The sequence below is a fragment of the Podarcis raffonei genome, chromosome 8, assembly GCF_027172205.1.
Source record: "Podarcis raffonei isolate rPodRaf1 chromosome 8, rPodRaf1.pri, whole genome shotgun sequence".
Classification (NCBI taxonomy): Eukaryota; Metazoa; Chordata; class Lepidosauria; order Squamata; family Lacertidae; genus Podarcis; species Podarcis raffonei.
Genome location: NC_070609.1, coordinates 20,245,696 through 20,263,126, shown reverse-complemented (window position 1 = coordinate 20,263,126; position 17,431 = coordinate 20,245,696). Strand labels below are relative to the sequence as shown.

The following is a 17,431-nucleotide window of genomic DNA, read 5'->3' as shown; positions in this document are numbered from 1 at the left end:
TAAATGATCTTTAAAGAATATTGGATTGAAAAGTAGAAAGAGTTAATTCACTATTTATTAATGGCAACTAAAATCTTAATTGCACAGACCTGGAAAAGGAAGAACCTCAACAACTGGTAAATAAACTCTTGGAAAAATGATTAATGGCAAAGCTAACTTATTGGAACAAAGAGAAAATAGAGAAGGAGCTTGCAAAATGAACTATTTTGATAATTTTTTTAAAGAATGTAATTTTTTAGGAAGTTTACTTGATCTGGATTAATAGTCTTAGGAAGGAGTTATTTATTGTTGTAAAATGTAAAAATGAAATTTGAATGGTTAATTTAAAATGAATACTTAACTGATATAAAAATTACATGTATGACTGTAATGTACAGAATTATTGGAGAAATACTATTGTGAATATTGTATATTGTTAACATCATTTATTTGTTTGCCCACTTTCTCTAGTTAAATCATATTCAAGGCAGCTATGTTATGATTTGCAAAAAATTACAATCTAAATCACAATATCTAAAATATTTGTTTTGTGTTTTTTAGTAGCAAATCGTTAAATGTTTTCCATTGGCATCTGAAATCCAGTAATGTTGAAGACAGGCCCACTTTTAAGGAGGAATCATTCCAGAACCAGAGATCCTCCTGCCACAGAGGAGGCCCTTCTACGTATCTCCAAATCCTGGTGGGGCTACAAGCAGAGCATCCCAGGCCACTGACCTGAAGAATTTAATTGCCTAGCATTGAAAAAAGTCAACTATTTAAAGCAAATCAGAATAAAATAAACAAAATAAAGAAAACAGGTAAAAATAATCCTAATTTATTATTTAAAATAGTAGGTTTATTCTAGCATAGACTTCTAATGAAACTGCCAGTTTGCATAACACAAGTCAATTGTATTCTGTTCTGCACGCTCTTTTACTTTTCTATGCAAATTGACCTTGCATTTTGATTACTTTCCACTGTTGCTTCTGTCTCAAGTCCCCATTTGGTCATGTCTGGCCAGTATTCAGCTTAGCTCACACAAGAATGGTTCAGATACAAGTAAGCTTCTACCTTGCATATTCACTCCAAATTTGCACCCCCTGAACATCATCTTTTTGCCATACTTTGCTGTAACATACAAACTGGTAAACTATGATTTGTGCTTGCTCTCCCAAGCTAGAATTGCAAATAGTGATCAAACTGTGTTGGGAAATGGAGGGAATCAGAGCATACAAAGGGAGAGAGGACTACATAAGACTGAGACTTCCTCATGGGAACCAAGCCACACTGGTAAGACTACTGCCCAGATCTAATCCTGAGAAAGCAAAACTAGTTAACTAGTTAACAATATTAGTTAACTAATATCTTTTTTTATTTTTTTTAGGAAGAAGGGAAATCTAAATCAACCACTTTTATCCTAAAGTAGGCTGGCCAGTGGGAATACAGAAATGGAAATTTATACATTCCTATTCCCTGTTACTTTCCCTTAGTACAGTGGTACCTCAGGTTAAGTACTTAATTCGTTCCACAGGTCCGTTCTTAACCTGAAGCACCACTTTAGCTAATGGGGCCTCCTGTTGCTGCCGCGCCACCGGAGCCCGATTTCTGTTCTTATCCTGAAGCAAAGTTCTTAACCTGAAACACTATTTCTGGGTTAGCGGAGTCTGTAACCTGAAGCGTATGTAACCTGAAGCGTATGTAACCCGAGGTACCACTGTAGTAATATGTAGCTATGAAGCTTGAGCAAACAACTCTTTATTTAGAAAAGGGCACTGTACAGGAGTCATAAGAACTACCAGTCATGGGGCAATAATTCTCAGGGTTAAACTTCCTGGTCTTGATAACCAGGATAAACTTGATAGTACAGCTGTACTATTCAACTCACAGGTATCAAGGCTTAAATTATTTGGTGTAAAATACCAAATAGGTTCCAGTATCAACTGTTCTTTGACCAACAGGAGAAAGAATAGCTGTCCGATGGTTGAACAAAACCCAGAGATGTTGACTGGGTTTATAACCAGGAATACTGGGCACTAAGTGATCATTCTACACAGGAGAAAGGCAATAAAGCATACTGAATATTATCCAGCAACTGGCTATTCAGGGCAGTGAGCACCTCAGGTCTTGTATCTTTGTATCTCAAAACAGCTTTGCCGTTCCTCAGCTCATGAACCGTCAGGCAGAGATTCAACTCATTCAGTTCTAGGTGTTGATATCTGCCAGTCTGTTGGAAGTGCTGTCCAAACACTTTATATGAAGCACTCAGAGAGAAATGGTCTCCATGGCATGTAACAGTCACAGCCTTTTATGCTGACCTAACTAGGCTCAATGACTTCTACGTGACATGACATCGGAAGAATGTGCATGATCCTTTATATGTAGGGTGGTTGAAGCTGTCTCTGGCCAACATCTGAATCCTAACTTGCTGGGCCACAACACTGGGGAAGCAAAATTCTCAGTCACAATCTTACATCCATGTTAATACTTTCTGGCTCCAAAAGCAGACCCCACTTCGTGAAATGGCTCCATCATACCATCAGATCTCTGATCAAGATGGTTTATATTGAAGGAGATACTGTTGTGAACAGGGTTGATGAAACAACTGAAAAGTATGTAGGTGCAGACAAGCCCACCAAAAATGAATAAAAAGAATATGATGCTGCAGTTCAGAGACAGGTGCACCTTCTTAAAAAGAGACAAAACTGAGTAAAACCTGTAAAATACAGGAGGAGAAAGGCAGAGCTGGAGGTCAAATCAGTTCTTCCTAGAATCACATGCTTTTTCCTAATTCCCCATCCCTAATTAAGCTGGCTTTATCCTGCTTTCGGTCCAGCCCCAACACCATTCCTATGGGATGTGTTCACAGGGAAAGGCCTTTCTTTCTAAGGAGCATAGGCCGGGGCCTTAAAAGCAGAGTGATTTTTTTACAGCAGCACCCACTAATAGCTGATAAACATGCACACACCTTCATATTTTGTTATCAGAGAAATTCAACTTAGGCAAATGTGCATGGTGGGGAAGAGGTCAGTTCAAACACAGTTCTGGTCATAATAGCAAAACCTCAGAATCCAGACTTGGAATCCAAACTTGAGACCTCTAGTTTGATCCCCTGGCTTTGGAAAGATACCTTATACCTCAAGTATCTTAGGCTGGTGCACACACCACCCTTTCATAAACTTCCAACAAAGATGGTTCAAAAATTCCTCAGGAAGATTATTTCAGTATGAATTGCTCTTATACTTGGGATATTCACCCTGCTAAACATAAAAAATGGGCTTTTCATCCCAACCTTAAGAACTTAAGGAAAGAAGGCAAACAGTGAGCCCCCTTTCTGAAATCTTCTGTTTGAAGATGAAGAATGTCCTGTGACTTTCCCCACCTATAATATGCACCCCAATTTCTTGACCTTTTCCTCATATAACTAGTTCTTACCTCTCCTCTGAATTCTCTACAGCATGTCAAAATAGTTTTTGAATTCTAGTACCTGTAAGGTACACAGTATTCAAATAACACATACTGTTGGAGGCAGTATGCCTCTGAATACTAGCTACTTGGAATCATAAGAGAGGGCTACTGCCCTCATGTTCTGCTTGTGGATTTCCCACAGTCATCTGGCTCATCGCTGTGAGAACAAGAAGCTGGACCAGATGGACCTTCGTTATGATCCAACAGGTTCTTCTTCAATTCATATGTTCTTACTATTAACTCCTGATATAAGTCAAGTTTCCACTGTCCCCTGCTGGCATAAATTTACTTGCCCCCAATAAACCAAAAGTTATTCAATGCTTCAAAGCATTCTCAAAAACCATGTTCCCCCAATTGTTGAGGCACTGTTCTCCCATTCATTATACTGCAGCATAGAAGGTCAGAATAGTTTGAGAGGTGTAAATAAAGAGACAGACTTCTCGTTTTCAGCTTTACCTCAACTTTATTGTACTTTTCTGACCGTCTGTTCAGGTTCTGGTGCCTTCGGGACCTGGTGAGCCCTTCAAAGTTCTGCTTGGGAAGAAACTATGTTGCACAAGTGTGCTGTCCGTATCTATGCTGAAGTAGTGTATTTGCTAAATTTCCGTACTTGATCTGGGGAAAGTGTTTGCAAGCTACAAACATCCACTGGCTGCAACCATGGAGGGGATATCTCCAATGCCTGGTCTCAAGGGAAGATCTAGGAGGACAGGGTCTCTGGGGGTGGCATTTGTTCTATAGCTTTAAAAGCTGCAGCAAAAGCCTTGGTGGTATCTGAGAAACATTCTACATACAACATCTTGTGATGAAAGTTAGAGGTAGCACTGTTGGGCTCTTGACTAGAAAGTTGAAGCTTTATGAGGAAGGCATAAAGAATTCCCAGTTACATGCTATATTTCAGGCACCAGTCAGAATGGTCATAGCTTGAAATACTATCAGTCCTGAAAGCTCTTGTTTGCTCTCTAGACCTTCAATGTGACAGACCCCTTCATTAACTCTTGGTGCACTGCAGAAGCAGATCAGGAGAGCTAAGACCTCAAAATGTCTCATGCAAGTGACCCACAGCTGCAGAGAAAGACAAAAAAGCCTGGTGGAAGACCACTGCTCTCCCAATTAAACTTTTAAAGAGGCATTTTTGTGGCATATTCTATTTTCCTTATGCAATCAACTCCTGGGATGAGAAGAGGTTATATCTCTTCAGGAGGAAAGAAGATGCCACCATTTCTTCTCTCTGGAGACAGAAGGAAATGTCTTTGCCCAAGTTCCCCAGCTGGCTCCCTCATGAACAAACAGTTCCAGTTGGAGAATTCTAGTTTGCCCATTGGCTGATTTCTGTTTAAGCTCCTGCGTCCTGTTGCTATAGCATGGGCACCCACCAAAGCAGCCCTGGCCTGTGTCCTGTCTCATGTCCACCCTATACCTCTATGATCAGAGCACACTGGCAGGTGATGATTAACATCTATGACTATGCTATGCTTGCGCTGGTTCTAATATTTTATAGCCACAATTTTTTATATGCTTTGTACCATTAAGATGCTTATTGGTAAACTTGCATGGTATTATTGAGTTTAGTATGTTGTGAACTGCATAGTGAATACAGTTCAATAGGTGCAATGTAATAAAAAAAATGCAAACAAAATGCTTGGCCTTCTGCAACAATTTCAGAAAGGGGATAGAAGCAGCTCAGTGGCATGCAGACTGAAAGGGAGGATCTCCTATCAAGTAATCTGAGGTTTACTAGCCCTAATGTGTGCTAGAGCTAGGTTTTCCAATTAGGCCTCCTAAGGGAAAGGATGGGGGTAAGAGTTTATGGGTGCAGCTTTTGGAATCTGCCACAGCCAAATTACTGCAACAAGGCAATTCCTTCCAAAAACCAAGAACCATAAAACAGATTACCAGATGAGAGATCAATTTAAAAACATTGATAGCGGCAGCACAAAATAGTTGTCTGAGGAAACAAGGGGGCTAAACCATTACAATGTACACTAACCGCTGAAACGAAAAGAACCCTAACATACTTTCAGACATTCATGGGGCGGCCCTATGATTTCTGAACATGTCAGCACTATCAGCTCTACCACTGCAATGGCTTCTGAAGGAACTGTACAGCAACAGCCGCCCAGTCCCTACACAAGGAGAATGCACAACAAGCTTTTTGAGACTGTGTGTGTCCCTTGCCAAAGCAGTTTCTTGCTGTGCGGCGGGGGGGGGGGGGGGGGAAGCAGACTGGGGAGGGGTTGAGAAGAGGAAACATGTTACTTGCTCTCTTTGCAGCAGAGGAGAAATTAGCCAAGAAGCTGCATTTCCAAACATGTAGGGCTACCTAGGGGAGTTTCATTCCGTTAGCCCACCCTGGCATTGTACGTCACTGGCACAGGGCCAAGCCTGCACTCCGCTTCCAGGCCACAGGCTACACATTAACCCTCTGCTTGGTCCCTGTTCTGCCCTGCAGATTTCCACCAGGCAGCAAATTCAATCCCCGCCTCTTCACTCGCTTCTGTGCAGTGGTGCCTCTGCCATGGCAACAAGCTTCTCATTGGAGAAGCGGAGCTGCCAGGGAACCAATGGGAAGCCAGGCGGTGTTGCTAGGTTCTCCGGGATGCAATGGGCTGATTATGCCCAAACAAAGCAAGAAAGAGGAGAAGGCGAGAGTCTCCAAAAATACCTCGGTAAAGAACTGGCTCTCCTTCCAGGAACAGGGGCTAGAAATAACCTGCAAAGGGAGACCCAGCAACAACAGGGCTCATGGTGCTGGCACGATGCCACAGCCACTCACGGCAGTCGTGATCTCTCCCGTTCAGTGACTCTCAGAGCCAGCTGGGTGCAAAACTCTCCCCCAGTTCAGAATCCCATGGGGTGCTTGAATTGAATTTCCTATCTGTCTCCATCCTTCGGTGTAACTGGCAAGGCTAACATAAAAGGCTGCCTGGCCTGGCTGCAATTCCCTAGCTGTGCCTGCCTTTTCTTTTGCCAGCCACAGAGCACCAGGTATCCTCAACAGAGGTTCACTGCCACAGTTCTACCAGATCAGAGGTTTTGGACATTTCACAGATTCCTTAAAAAGGACAAGGGTAAAAAAAGGCTAGGTCTCCACATACAACTTGAATACCTTGCACCCTAGTCAGAAACCTATAATCTACTGTCAAGGTTCTAGCCAAAAGGTCCTGAAATGAGTTAGGAGCCTCACTTTTATTTAAGCCTAGGTGCCTGCTAACCTGTGTTGCAGGTCTGCATTTCCTTGCCATTTTTTTCTAACCCACTGGGCCTAGAGACTCAACTCAAGCTATTGGAGGTGTGGAAATAAAGAAAAAAGGTCAGGCAAACCCAGTCTAAATTACAGGCTTCAGAAATGCTCAAAAACTTAAGGCAGCAAACAAAACCTTTGCAGAAAATTCTAATGTCATATGATCCAATGTGGAAGGATGCCAGCTACTTGTCTGTCCTTAGAACAGGGGTGGGGAACCTGCAGCACTCCAAATGTTTTGGACTCTGAACACTCATCAATCCCAGCCAGCATGGCCATTGGTCACGGTTTTTGGTAGCTGTAGTCCAACAAAATCTGAAGGGCCACAGGCCTTTCCCTAATTGAAGAAAAACATCTATCTGTGATTTACATCAGAATGCCACAGAGTTCATTATAAACCTGGGAACTTTCAGACTACTGTCACCTTAAACAATGAGCACTGAAAAACATCTTGTTTGGCAAGATGGCATCTTTCTTTGAGGTGGAATCTATTCCATGGTCCTTGAAAGCTCTTTTCCTCATTGCAACTTAGTAATAGTCTTACCTTCATCACATGCAAGCCTCATAAAGCTTAGTTATATTCCCAGTCAAAATGTGGCCAGAATGATTAGGAATCCCTTGTGCTGAACTTCATTCTAAAGCCATGGGATTAAAGCATGTAACGGGCTCATATTTATATTGGACAAAAAGAACTGAAGAGTTAACTGCCACTGTTGTGGAATTATATGGGCCCTGAGTAACATCTCAGGGAGGAAAGGAAGAGCAAAAGAAAACCTGTTTATAAAATTCAACACATATCAAGAGAGGCCAGAGAAGACCAATGTGGAAGGATTAAAGTGAGGAAAACAAGACTGCACTGAAAAGTATGTCTCACGGACTTTAATGGAATGTGCCTCCAAGAGTGCTGAAGATAGAAGCTTATGTTGAAATCATAAGCACACTTACTTGGAACAAGTTTCCGTAAGTCTATGAGCCATACTTCTGAGTAAAAGGTAGGGTATATAGAGATGATTCAGGGCACTGTCACAAACATTGCTGGGGAATATTATCATCACAGACCGAAGTGAGTTCAGAGCATAATAATATTTTCAAGATAAACACTGTATTACTGGTCATGAGGATATCATACAGCAGCAAACACAGTGCAAGTGAAAATACCTAAGCCTAGAATTACTGCTAGATTTCTCACTGAATTACATACATGGAAATCTCACAAATCAAGTGCACAGAACTAAGACTGTGGCAGGGGGAATACTATGCAGCAGACTGCTGGCAGTAATATGGGTGACATGGATTAACCTACTAGTCATGTTTGGGTGTGAAAGATCCTGTCTCAGTGAAGAGGCCTTAAGTAGACAAGAGGAGCTATTCAGGGTCATACTAAAGGTCCAGCCAGCCAAGTATCCTGTTTCCAACAGTGACTAGATTTGGATGTCACAATATGTTTTAATGACCCAGGATACTAACAGAGTCTCTTCCCGCTGTTCTCCTCCAGCCATTGACAGTTTTACTGTAGATACTCTGATCTTCCATGAATGGGTTTAATATTTTTTTAACTCAGTATTACTAGAGACTACTACTACATTCTGTGCAAGTTAAGAGCCACAGGTTTGTACTAGCATAAAATATGTGCTTGTTTAAAAACTACTCAGAGCTCTCCAGTTTTATTTAGTATTAAGTCAATGGACAAACCTCATACCATATTCAATATTCTAATCTAGTTCTCTCTTTTTGACCATAGTTCTTATCACTTTAGTTTATGCTCAATATTCACTTCTGAAATATGAGGAAACTAACAGAGCCTAGGACTTGCCGATCAGAAGGTCGGTGGTTCGAATCCCCGCGATGGGGTGAGCTCCCGTTGCTCGGTCCCTGCTCCTGCCAACCTAGCGGTTTGAAAGCATGTCAAAGTGCGAGTGGATAAATAGGTACTGCTCTGGCGGGAAGGTAAATGGCGTTTCCGTGTGCTGTTCTGGTTCACCAGAAGCGGCTTAGTCATGCTGGCCACATGACCCGGAAGCTGTACACCGGCTCCCTCGGCCAATAAAGCGAGATGAGCGCCGCAACCCCAGAGTCGGCCATGACTGGACCTAATGGTCAGGGGTCCCTTTACCTTTACCTAAGACTACACATAGTACTAAGTTGCATGTACATTGGAGAGTTATGTTAGTTTAACCAATTATTTTCCAATTCATTCTGAAGTTGCTAGCTTTTAATGTGGGTTGTTGTCAGTCGCAGTGAACAGAGCTGAAATTTTAAGCAATGACTTTCAGGTCTGTCCAAGTTCCTTTACTAAGGTTGTTCAAATACAACCAAACACCTATTGTCCAGAGGCAATCACAACCTGAATTTGTTGGAAGCTTTTGGAATGCTGGGAATGGCCTGCTCTTGAATCAGAATTTCAAAGCCAATTATATAAACTCAATGATCTGACTATGAATACAGAGTTAGGGTTGTTATACATATTTCTCTTTCCTAAAACTATGGCCAAAATATTGTGAAACCAATTTTAGCTGAATGATTATTGTGGGCCACAGCACTATATTAGGCTCCTAATATAACATATTTTTTACATTATCTTAAATTCATTCTTTTTTGACACTAGGAAATTCCCTTTCCCCATCTTCTGCAACAGTGTTGAAACTAGGAGATGTGCTGACATAGTCAGTGCCATTTGGTCTCCATCTACCTTGGTTTAGAATGCAAAATCTGAACAATCAAAGAAGGCTAGGAAGGAGATAACACAAACTGAACTGGATCTACATTGTCAAATGGGACCACCACCCTTCTCCACTAACAGTTCTATTTCTCTTATAATAAAATGCAAATTTTCCCACACAAAGTTTACTACAAGTAAACATTTAATCAAAATGTGAAAGAAGGATGTAAAAGAAAATAATTAAGTATGGTTAACAAGGTATTTGGGGATTTAAAGCTGGATATGTGAGAAGGAGGAGGACTGAACTGATTTCCACAGGATTTGGAAAAAGGTATTTGGAGAGCTGGGACAATGCTTCAACCAGGAACACTGGCCGATAAAAGTTAAGTAAGCATAGAAACATTTCATGAAATGTAATGATACCCAAGTAAGGTAGACTACAAGATTTATAGAAAAGACTAAAGATACTTCATCAGGCTCCTTATAGCAGTTCTGTGTAAATTATGTTCCATCTGATGGCATCCAGTTTGTCAACATTCTGTATGAAAAACTTCAAGTACAACCTCACACCCAGATCTTGAGTTCAAGGCAGGACAATGGTAAGTGGGGGAGCCATTCAGGTAGGAATTAGTCCTAATGGTTTAAATTAATTGAGAAATTATGCAGAAAGTAATTTAGGCAAATAGTAAAAGGAGGCAGCAAGACCATCAGCATATGTGCTCTTAACTCAAAGTAGTCATACTGCCCCAACTTCCCTGTAATTTGGAATGACAGTAAGAAGCCTTCACAATGGTAAAACCAACAATGATACAGGATTCTCACAAGCCACATTGTTTCTACTCTTAATAGGTCCTTTTTTGTACTTCCAGCTTCTCCTTCAGATAGATGAAGACGCTTCCTAGTGTGCTAAATGCCAAATGAGTTATTTATGCTATGGCCGCTGAACAATATCCATCCTATAGTTTCAACAAGAGCTCAAAAAGAACTGAGAACAGAGTATCAACAAATGTATGCAAGCCTTAACAACAACACCTTCCTCTTCTTTGTGGATTTTCTGCAACCAGTCTTTTATCAAATTAACACAAAATGAAGTCTGTGAACTATAAAAGGATTACCCAGCTAACAATTTTGTGTTCTGCTAGCATCCAGGAAAAATAAAATAGCCTACCCAGACAACTGATGTAAAGCCTCTGATTTTTACAGAAACTTTGTCAGATGTCTTAACAGGTTCAAGAAACCTCCTTTCTATAAAACCACGGAACTTATTAGTTCCATATTAAGTCTGACACCAGATCATAATGTTGTTGTCCATTCACACACTTAAGAGAAGGCTATCATTTCTCAAGTGGACGGGTCATCTTTCAACCTCAGCTTTAAGAGGTCAAACTCAGAGCTGCTTGCTTACCACCTTAGAACATTTCAGTTTCTCTTTGGGAATGTAAACAGAACAGACAGTGCCATGTTTCTCATTCAACTTACTTTTACTCTAGTATAGTGATCATCTCACTGATCTTTTGCTACTGCAGGGACAAGGAACCTCCAGCTCATGGGCCTAATTAGGCCCAGAAGTCCTAATTTTGCCTGCAAGGCCATTTCCTCCAAACCATACCTATTTGTCCCACTTCTAACATCATATTTGAAGTCAGGTAAAGGTATGGCTGCCATCATTTTGAAGTCCATTTGCAAGCAGCATGTATTGAAACTGTTTGCAAACGGATTTAAAAGGTGAGTCTCTTTCACGTTGTCACCTTTCTGCATGACAGCCCCTGCACATATGTCACAAGTTGGCCTGCAGGGGTGGGTGGAGAAAGGAGTTCCCCACTTCTGGGCTATTGCCACATCCAATACAAGCCATGAAGGAAACAGGTATTTTGGTGCCCTTAATGTACCTGGTGGCTGCACCAGATGCTGTGGTTGCCTATGAAAAACCATGCAAAACTTGTTCCATCTTCTAGAACAGTAACCATAATAGTCTATCACTGCAAAGATGTCAGAATTCTGCAACTAGCACCAGGTGAAAAAGGCTGTAGACAAAAGTTTGCCCTGCAGTAAACTCATTCTAAAGGGGTCACAAACAACATGAATTTGCAGCATGTGCCTTGGACTGCTCATTTCAATCACCTAAAATGATTTATGCTTACAGAGTTATGTGATGCACTTGCTCTCAGCTTGTGACATGTTGTGGTTTGAATTTTCATGGATTGATCTTACAGATAACCCCACCTTGTGATGGTGAATAAACGAGGTGGCCTTGGGGTCCTTCAGCTCCATGGTTCTATAAAATTATGCTTCTTGAACATCTGGAATATCTTTCATCAAAGCCTTATACAAAGTTATTAATATCTCTGCATCCTTAGTGAAAATACCCATTTAGTAATCCAATAATCAATTCGTCTTTTTTTTTTTTTGTTAATTCACATTTTGTTGCTCGTAGCTATCTTGTATTTTGCCAAGACTCAAAGAGCTTCTCTTTCCTTCTTTACTGTCCTTTTCAGCTAAGAACAAAGTATTTACTACATCCCAACCATGTCACCTTTCACTGTACTTACTACCAAGGGTCATCTTCCACTGAACTACTACTGAGGTTTATGAAATCATCAACTTCTATCACAAAATAACTTCCTGATCCTTATCTGTACTGTCCGTCTAACAACATGTTATCAGTAAATACCATGGTATCAGTGAGCATCCACAGGAAGTGCCTATAGCACTGTAACCTTTCCATGTCCCCAGTGGCACTTTCAGTCAGTGTGTAAAAAACCTGAACCCCAAGTGTGAAAGGCTATGTAACTTCAAATAACAAGCAAGCAAACAACCTACACAAATATTCTACCCATCCAAAATCCTGTATCTGAACATTCTGGGTAAATCAGAAAAAGTGAGACACCTATCCGCTCAGCCTCCTCAGCTGCAGAAACAACCAGTCCCACAACTTTTTATGCTCCTGAGCTATTAGTGCACCCTAACAAGGAAAGGAAGCCCCTATTCTTCTACCTAGTTTACAAGAGTCTGCAACATGTTATCCGATGGTCCTTTCCCAAAGGCTTCCATTCTAGAGGAGTGGAAAAGATTAATTCCACCATAGGTTTCTTAGTCTCCACTCACTTAGCACGGCATAGTTATCTCACAGGTTTCGGTGATACTACCTCTTACAGTACTGTGTAGGCTAGACTAGGTGAAGAAAATACTCATGGCTTCACAATGGCAGGAGGGGTTTTGCAAGAGCATAGGGCAGACTAGTATGAAATCAGGCATATGCTGAACTTAAATACTGCACAAATGTTGCCTACTAGTGACCATGCAGAAAAAAATGCATAAAGTTCATCCAACATTCTTAGTTTCTTAAAAGTTGTGCTCACTCATAAATGAGTTAATATGCTACGATTACACCTGAGATAGTACATGTCCTCACATTACTGCAGTAGTGTGAGTCTGAGAACAAGAAAACCTATTATTCAAAATCAGGGGCTAACAAATAATTGCCAGTGCTGTACAGATGCCACAAATTCATGTCTCAACCTTACTTACAGGTTCAACTTAGGCACAGCTAGAGATGCAAGATATCTAACCTGACATCCACATCAACAACTACAAACAATTTCTGAACCTACAGAAATCTGGGTCTCTTACTAAAGTTCTATGAACCAATACAGGGGTTTTCAGAAACCAACTGCTGATAAGCAGATTAAATATTTTCTATATTTGTTTCTAAGAATGACCTCATTTGTAAATAGCAACAGGTATCACAAATATGCATAGACGGAACTGCTCCAGGAAACCAAAGGAAATCTCAATTTACGCAAAGTTGTGATTAACTGGACCCAAGTAAGCTGGCACATGGGGTCATAAAGCATTGAGGTCATAAAGACAGCACTGGTAAAAGCAACTACCATCCAGACTACAGAATTAAATAAATTCCATCACAAGATGTAGGTACGTATGGAAAACAATTATATCCCATCTGTTTTATTTGTGAAACATCTACAGCACAATCCTATCTATATCTATATATGTTACAAAGAAGTCCCCCTGTGTTCAATGGTTTGTGCTCATTGCAGTTAGGGAGCAACCTTACTACACATAACAGCACTTATTTCAGAGCAAACATTAATATGATTGTGCTGATTATTTCTTTATAGATACTATTAAATACCTGGCGTCAGCAACATCCTGGAGCAAGGGTTCTACAGGTTATCTGTATTGTCAACTTAAATCTCTTTTCCACTACCTGCTCTTACCATTCATAGCTGCTGCAAATGATATCATTGCAACTTATTACTGAAATTATGCATGATGGCATTTATGGTATTAGCATAAGAAACTGCGGCAGGGAGGGGGAGAGAGATAAGATTTTTTTTAAAAAAAATAAAAGATACAAGTAACACACTATAGTAATTAGTGCTGAGCCAAAGGTTACAAATACCATGTACTGATTTATCCTCACCTGGGAGGGGAAGATTGAGAACATAGGACACATTATGATGAGGGCAGTTTATGAAGGTTGTGTATTCTAGGTAACTTTCTCCAGAGAAAGGAAGACAACTCAAGTGTACTATTACACCACAATAGTTGAAATGCTCACAGCATGATTGTGGGCAGGGGGAGACATCCTTGTTTATGGGGCTATCCAAAAATACAACAAAAATATAAACATAAATTCACTTCCTGGAAGGAGTAAAATCCCCAAAGGGATCAACCCACATCTCATTTAAACCAATGGAGTAAACTCTCTTAATTTTAAGGCTGAGCTTTACCCAACAGGTATCTTGATGCAAGAAGCCCCATATCAATCATGGTGCACAGTGGAGCAACATTTACCTACTTTACTAATTTATGGTAATCCTAGCTCACCTGAAGTTAAAAGGGCTCATCATTTTAACCACCTTGTACATCTAAAAATTAGTATAGATTAATTCATCTAGATTTTTTTTTAAAAAAACCCCACCCACTCAATACACATATATGTTTGAGGTTAGCAGAACTCAGTGATTTTCTCATCCAGAGGCATTTGCACATCACAAATGCCCAAGAGATTTGGGGTGGGGGGCGAGGAGAGCACCTTAAAGACTACTGGATTTACTGGAGCCTAAGCTTCAGTGGTTTTAATATTTAATACCAATCGAATATCTGATACCGTTATATTGCTATCACAATAATGAGCATTTGATATCGCTATTAGATTGCCACAGAAATCTTTTTTTTTTTTTGCCCTCCGACGAAGTAAAATAATACACTGAAAAGGCGCCACAAGCCTGAAAACAGTGTGGGGTGGTGCTTAATGTAATAAAGACTAACACGGCTGCAAGAAAGAAAGACGAAGGGAAGGGGGGGGAGAGAAAAAAGATGGGTCTTGTCCATCCATGCACCACCACCAGCAGCAGCAACGATCAGAGGAGGAGGAGGAGGATGTGGGAACTCAGTAAGGAAGGCCGGGCCTATCGGGGAGGAGAAGGCAGAAACGGGCGGCTGCGCTGCGGAGGGCAGAAGTTTTGGGGGAAGGAAGTGGGAGAAAAGGCGGCGGCGGAGAATCAGGGTGGGGTCGGGCGGCGGGGAGGGGATGAGGGCGGGGCGGGGCGGCCCGGCCGGGAGGACGAGCGGGGTCCCGCCCGAGGCGAGGCGAAGCCGGAGAAGAGCCGGCCAGGGGCGGGGCCTGACGAAAGAGGGAGAGAGTCCGGCTCCCTGGGAGAATCTGCCCGCCGCAGCCGGGATGAGCTGAGGAGAAAGGCGGGAAGGATTGGACGGGTGGCGGTTGGGGGAGGGGGGGTCGGGGAGGAAGAGGAAGGCGCGACGGCGCCCGCCTTTCTCTCCCTCCCCTCCGTCCCTCCCTCCCCTCCTCTCTCCTTCCTCTCCCTGGGAAGGGCCCGGAGGGCGGTCGGATGGGGAGCGGCAGGCAGGCGGGCGGGTCTCTTACCTGAGGAGGCGGCTGCGGCCCGCGGCGTGTTTCAAAGCTGGGGCTGAGGAGGAGAAGCGCGCTGGGGGCGGGGCGCGGCAGGCGGGCGGGTTGCGCCCCCACCCCCAGCGCAAGGGGCGTACTCCGGCGGCTGCTCCGGCGCCGGGATTTCCCAGTAATGCAACAAAAAATGGCGACCACAACAAACCGCCTCCGTTGCCGCCGCCGAGCGCATGCGCCCCGCCGGCGTGGCCACGTGAGGCAGCGGGCTGGGAGGGGGAGGGGGAAGAAATGGACGCGCGCCCGCGCGCGCTCTTTCTCTCTTCAGGAGCGCGTGCCTCTTTCCCTTTCGACGCTCCTCCCTCCCAAACGGATGTGCGCATGCGCAAGTGTCTGCGGGCCGCCGTGTGTGAGTGTGTGTCTATAACGCTCCTTCCCTCCACCCCACCCCTCACTCACGTCCCTTTCCAGAATGGCAGCCGCGAAGCTTAGAGCCGTTCTCTCGCTCTACGTGACACAGAATGAGAGGGTAGAATTCTGGACCGTACCACTGCAGATTGAAAGGAAGGGGGTTGGTGTGGGTGCTCCCTATCGTTTCGTACAGCGGCGCAGTTAGGTAATGCTAAGGCTTCTGGGCGCAGTGGTCTTTAGACATCCCTCCACTCCTCTTTAGATGGCAGTGTGGATTACAGTACTCCAAAAAACGTAGCAAGACAGTCCATCTGCATTTGGGGACCGTCCTCATTTTTACTGAGGGGTGCCCTAGATTTGTGCCCCAAAGCCTAGCACCCGTTGAATGCTTTCCCAGAGGATAGTGGAGGGGAAGACTTAAGAGCAGAACAAAAGGGCAATTTGAAACCTTTCTCCCCTAGTCCTTAGTGATATTTGGCCGTGGTAGAGCACCTGCTTTGAATGCAGAAGGCCCTGTGTGCAGTCCTTCCGCAGGCAGGGCTGGGGAAGCCTCTTAAGTTCCTTACGTTCACCTTCTGCATACCAGAGCAGTGTGCTGACATCACCTTGGTGGCATGGAGATGGTACTGCCGATAGCAGTATTTTAAGGAGCACCAACTATCAAAAATATCAGGCATTTGGATTTGTAGGTCAGGGAAGCATTTGAAATGACACCCCCCTCTCAGTTGGGGAAGCTAACTGCATGGTGCAGCGCGTAACAGTCCTAATCCTGCTGCATGTGGGAGAAGTCCTGTTACATGTGGGAGAAGCCTACAATGCAGCCCCTGTGATGGGAACTATCACTAGGTCAGGGGTCGGCAACCTGCGGCCCATGGGGGTCGTTTAGCCAGCCCATGAGCTGCCCCTGAACTGAGCCGCCCGCTCAGCGAGTCCCTGTGCGCTGCACTAAACCGGCGTGGGGACTTGCTTTTGCGGTGCCAGAAATCACGCCTGCACAGACGCTGGGAATCACGGGCGCGCTCGCTCATGTGCGATCTGGCCCATGACGGGATCTCCACTGGAGAGAACCAGCCCAGGCAAGGTAAACCTTGCTGATCCCTGCTTTAGGTGCTAACCAGGCAGTACAGACTACAGGATGATGCTGTGATGCAACATTCCACAGCTCTGGAGAAGTTTCCTTCATATCCAGTACTGGGATGCTAGTCTAGGCTTAACATGCATAGTAAATTTCTAAATGCCTCATAGAATTTCACCAAAGATATGCAATAATCCAGGATTTTTTAATGGGGCAGAGTGGTGCTGGTGTGTACTGAAACCATACCATCTAGGAGAAACATCTGCCACCCAGCCCAAAAGAAACTACAGAGTCATCCAATTTTTTTAACATCAAACACCATGAGATGTCCCTTCCCCATGCCCATCTATGTCTTGCCTTCAGGACAGAGACCCATCTGATTTTATATCATGTCTTCACTGAGCCTGGAAACAAACTTAAAAGAGATGAGTACTTTGGTCATCTCAGGATCCCAGGATGTATTTTACAAGCATATGTATGCAAAATCAGATTTCTAGAGCTAACTGGTCAGTTTTACATAATGAATGTTGGCCATTATATTGCCTCACAATGCAGTCATATTTCTCTGTCTACCCCACACCTTGGCAGCCTCTATTTTTCCTCTTACGCCTAGTTGGGTCGTCTTCCTCAATTTAAAAACATATCCTAAACAACTTTTTTTAAATGGTGCTGATGTTGGGTGTGACCCATTTTAGGCTGTGAACTGCC

At 43.1% G+C, this 17,431-nt stretch overlaps 1 protein-coding gene across 1 annotated transcript in view; it reads right to left on the bottom strand.

Moving 5' to 3' along the window:
• Window positions 1-15,520, bottom strand: part of DYRK1B (dual specificity tyrosine phosphorylation regulated kinase 1B) — a 34,683-nt gene extending 19,163 nt beyond the window's left edge. Inside the window, exon 1 of the mRNA XM_053398411.1 lies at window positions 15,259-15,520. The gene's annotated coding sequence lies outside the window, so the exon portion shown is untranslated. The remainder of the gene's footprint in view (window positions 1-15,258) is intronic.
• Window positions 15,521-17,431: the final 1,911 nt, after the last annotated feature.